At 43.4% G+C, this 5061-nt stretch overlaps 1 pseudogene across 1 annotated transcript; it reads right to left on the reverse strand.

Moving 5' to 3' along the window:
* Window positions 1–1498: 1498 nt before the first annotated feature.
* Window positions 1499–2050, reverse strand: LOC111538101 (annotated as a pseudogene). The gene has a single exon (XR_002730211.2). The product of XR_002730211.2 is annotated as an AP-4 complex subunit sigma-1 pseudogene (transcript).
* Window positions 2051–5061: the final 3011 nt, after the last annotated feature.

The raw sequence follows: 5061 nt of genomic DNA on the forward strand, positions 1-5061 counted from the left end.
CCCAGGCTGCAGTGCAGTGGCATGATCTCGGCTCACTGCAACCTCTGCCTCCCGAGTTCAAGCAATTCTACTGCCTCAGCCTCCTGAGCAGCTGGGATTAGAGGCACCTGCCACCATGCCTGGCTAATTTTTTGGTATTTTTAGTAGAGACAAGGTTTTACCCTGTTGGCCAGGCTGGTCTCGAACTCCTGACCTCAAGTGATCTACCCACCTCAGCCTCCCAAAGTGCTAGGACTACAGGCATGAGCCACCGCACCTGGCTAATTATTTATTTTTTGTAGAGATATGGTCTTGCCTTGTTGCCCAGGCTGGTCTTGAACTGATGGGCTCAAGCAATCCTCCTGCCTTGGCCCCCCAAAGTGTTGGGGTTACAGGTCTGAGTCAGCACACTTGGACGTTTTATTTTTGAGACAGGGTGTGGCTCTGTCACCCAGATTGGAGTGCAGTGACATGATCATAGCTCACTGCAGACTCGAACTCCTGGGCTCAAGCAATCCTTCTGCCTCAGACTCCCAAGCAGTCGAGACCACAGGCATGTGCCACCACACCTGGCTAAGCCCTGCACTTTTTGTAGAGATGAGGTCTATGTTACCCAGGCTGATCTCGAATTTCTGGCCTCAAGCAATCCCCCTCCTCATCCTCCCAAAGTGCAGGGGCTACAGGTGTGAGCCACTGCACCAGCCCCACATTACAAAGCTTTTAAAGTTAGGCCCACAAGGTCCAAGGTTGTAGTACAACATGATCATGGTTGTGAATAGCCACTGCAGTCCAGCCTGAACAACACAGCAAGACCTGCTTCTCTTAAAAAAAAAACACACAAAAACAAAAACAAAAACAAACAAAACAACAACAAAAAAAACTCTTGGCTGGGCATGGTGGCTCATGCCTGTAATCCCAGCACTTTGGGAGGCCAAGGCAGGCAGATCACCCAAGGTCAGGAGTTCAAGAACAGCCTGGCCAAACGGTGAAACCCCATCTCCACTAAAAACACAAAAATTAGCCAGGTGTAGTGGCACATGCCTGCAGTCCCAGCTACTTGGGAGGCTGAGGCAGGAGAATCGCTTGAACCCGGGAAGCAGAGGTTGCAATGGGCCAAGAATGCACCAGGTGACAGAGCTAGACTCTGTCTCAAAAAAAAAGACAGCCTTCAGAAAACAACGTTACTCAAAATGCCTTGTGTTTAAATTTTAAAACTTTATTGGCTGACAGAAAACTGCCATACTTTCTTTCCACTACCGTCCTGCTATTCCTGAAATAAATTTGCAAAAAGAAGCATAGACCAAGAAGGGTTCCTTAGGTGCTCAACAGAATTTAAAGAAGTGGGAAAGATAAATTTACAATTAGAAAATAAAACTTTTCTCTCAGTTAAAAAAATTTTGTTTCTTTGTACATATGTAGAAAACTCCTATTTATAATGTCTTTGGAAGGATACTCCATTTTGTAATTGTGGTCTTCCAGATTCTTCTGGATTACAGATGATGAGATGTATTCCACGGTACTAGCATTTCTGATAAATCCATGTTGTCTGGAAGATACTTCCTTTCAGCTTTCTGACATAAAGAATTAGTAGAGGGGCAAGAATTCTTTCCCTGTTAGTTTCCACAATGCAGCCATTTAACACCATCTCATCCAAAATGATGTGTACTTTATCCAAATTAAACATTTTGTCTAATTCACTCACTTGGCTGAAATACTCATCTAAAACTTCCACAGAGTTATGAATGAATTCATAAATAGCCATCTCTGTCTCAGTGTCATCAACTCCAACCACAATGAAGAGAGCTGCATACTGCCGATGTATCAGCTTAAAATCCTTATATTCAATGAAAGAGCATTGTTCATTGGATCGAGAGAGACATCTCTTTACAACTTCTGTTTCCAGAAGTGTATGCTTATTAATATCCACATGTTCATAGTACTTAGAAAGTCGAGTCTGCCCTTGTTTATTCACCATGAGGAAAAATTTTATCATTTTTCTTTCCTGGCCAGTATTTTTCCAAATGTAGTTCAAAAGTTATGACAAGGGATGGCTGTAACTGGAACCTGTGCTGCTCGGAGTGTGATGGTCCTCTCAACGACTTTTCCGGGAGTCCCCCTCCCTCTTTCCTGCAGTAGCTTGCTCCCCAACCTTCACTAGCTATGCAGTGCGGGCCTCCTCAGGGCAGCTGTTTTGGTTTTTAGTATGGCGTCTGCCATGCCCGGCTAATTTTTTTAAAAAAATTATTTGTATTAATGGAATCTCCTTGTGTTGCCCAGGCTGGTCTCAAACAACTGGACTCAAGTGATGCTCCCACGTTGGCCTCCCAAAGTGCTGACATTACAGGCGTGAGCCACCACTACAGTCTTTCTAAGGGAAAAACAGGTCACCCGCAAAGCATCAGAATTGGAATAGTATCTGCAATCTCAGTTTAAAGCTAGAGGACAATGAACAATGACTTCAAAATTTCAAGGGTAAATTAATTCCAACTTTCCTATCAAACTGGCAATCAGACATAAGAGTAGAATAAAAATCTTCCAAACACCTGACACCTCAAGAAATTTATTCCCGATGCAGTCTTTCCCAGAAAGCTACAGGAAGAAGTGTTTCACTGAAGAGTGTAAACCAAGAAAGAACAAGACATGGGATCTAGGACGCATGAGAGCTCACTCAGGAGGAGAGTGAGAGGAATTTCCGGGGGGGAGGGTAAGAGGCAGTCTCCATATGGCATCTGTACAAGAGGGCCAGAGGGAGACTAGCCCAGCCTGCAGCAGGAGGACAGATGAGTCCTGGGGCAAGGGGAAGGTTTCAAAGAAGAAGATGAAATTGCTGGAATTCTCCGTATGTTTGGAGAACTTAAGAAGAGATGTACACTTCTGGCAGAGACCTTGGGGATGAATAAATGCTGGGTAAATAAAAAATGAGGTTAAAGAAAAGAGTGTAGGAGAGCCAGAGATCACCTCTATTCCCGCTGTTGGTCTTACATGGGTTCTTCAGTTTGTTCTAGAACCCAAATCGACACCATGCAGATTAACAAGAGAAAAGCACACAAATTCATTATTTTTTTTTTTGTTTTGAGACAGTCTCCCTCTACCACCCAGGCTGGAGTACAGTGGTAATATCTCAGCTCACTGCAACCTCCACCTCCCAGGTTCAAGTGATTCTCCCACCTCAGCCTCCCAAGTAGCTGGGATTACAGATATGTGCCAACACACTCGGCTAATTTTATTTTAGGAGAGATGAGGTTTTACCATTTTGGCCAGGCTGGTCTCGAACTCCTGACCTCAAGTGACCCGCCTGCCTTGGCCTCTCAAAGTGCTGAGATTACAGGCATGAGCCACCGCACGTGGCCCAAATTAGTTAGTATTACACATACATGGGGAGCTTCACAAGAGCGTCAAGTCCAAAAAATGGCCAAAGCAAGACACTTTTATACTTTTGGGACAAAGAATGATAAATCTGAGAAGAAAGCACAGGACAAAGGGGACCTGAGTAGGAGCAATACATTTCGAGGGGCGTCATTAGGAGACATATGGAAGATAAGGGTGATTTCCATAAGCGTATCTGTCAGGTAATTGCAATCCCACTCTGAGGTAATGGCTCTTTTCTGAGCCTGGTGTGGGAGAGTGCCCCTCCCAGAGGAATGTTGATGGCTTGCTGCATGTGGGAGAAGATGGTCAGCTCACCCGTTCCGAAACTACATCTCCAACGTTTTCAACTCAAAATAATCAAAATACCAATTTGGTATATTTTGGGAAGGCATATCATTCACTTCTTCAAGCAAGTGTAAGGCACTTATTAATTGCAAAAAAAGAGAAAAAGTACAAGACGTTGTCTCTATAGCACAATTCATTATACATGTAAACATAAATATCAATAGAACCCAAACTTATGACATAACTGTATTAGGAGGATGAGGAAGGAGAATGTATGTATATATTTAAATGTCTTTAGATGACATTCTGGGTAATAATAGAGCTAAAAACCTCATCTTCATAGTAGAAGTAATCAGTTTATATCTAAAACCAAGATATAAAAATTATAGCACTATACAGGCCAGGCACAGTGGTTCACGCCTGTAATCCCAGCACTTTGGGAGGCTGAATTGGTCAGATTACCTGAGGTCAGAAGTTCCAGACCAGGAACTCCACAGCTGGCCAACATGGTGAAACCCCATCTCTACTAAAAATACAAAAAAATTAACCAGAAGTGGTAGTTCACGTCTGTAATCCCAGAACTTTGGGAGGCCAAGGCGGGTGGATCATTTGAGGTCAGGAGTTTGAGAGCAGCCTAACCAACATGGTGAAACTCTGTTTCTATTAAAATACAAAATTAGCTGGGCATAGTGGTGCATGCCTGTAATCCCAGCTACTCAAGAGGCTGAGGCAGGAGAATCGCTTGAACCTGGGAGGCAAAGGTTGCATTGAGCTGAGATTGTGCCATGCCATTGCACTCCAACCTGGGCAACAGAGCGAGATTCTGTCTTAAAATATATATGTGTGTGTGTGTGTGTGTGTGTATAAAATATGCATTTTATTTTAAAATATGAAGGTATACACTGAAGGAAGAAGAAGGATTGAAAGGTTGTCTGGGGGAGGAGGGAGCAGACAGGAAGCAAGGGTGGTTAGAGGGAGTCCAGGAGACCTCTGGGATTGTTTTAGAACTGGTAGTACTTACTTTACTTCAAACAACAACATGAATTTTTTTTTTTTTCCTTTTTAAGACAGGGTCTCACTCCGTCACTCAGGCTGGAGTGCAGTGGCACAGTCACAGCTTACTGCAGCCTCGACTTCCTGGGTCCAAGTGATCCTCCTACCTCAGCCTCCTGACCCAGTCTCAAGATGAAAATAAAAATAAAAAATATATAAAATGAACAAACAAGTGTATGTGATGCCAAAGTGAACATGTCTATTTAAGTCCTTAAACATCCTTAAATTTAAGTCCTTAAATGTCTGTTCCCCAAATTCATATGTTGAAATTCTAATCCACAAGGTGGTGATATTAGGAGGAAGGGTCTTTGGGAGGTAATTAGGTTATGAGGACAGAACCCTCATGAATGGGTTAGTGCCTGTATAAGAGAGAAC

This window comes from Piliocolobus tephrosceles, chromosome 5, assembly GCF_002776525.5.
Source record: "Piliocolobus tephrosceles isolate RC106 chromosome 5, ASM277652v3, whole genome shotgun sequence".
NCBI classification, from domain to species: domain Eukaryota; kingdom Metazoa; phylum Chordata; class Mammalia; order Primates; family Cercopithecidae; genus Piliocolobus; species Piliocolobus tephrosceles.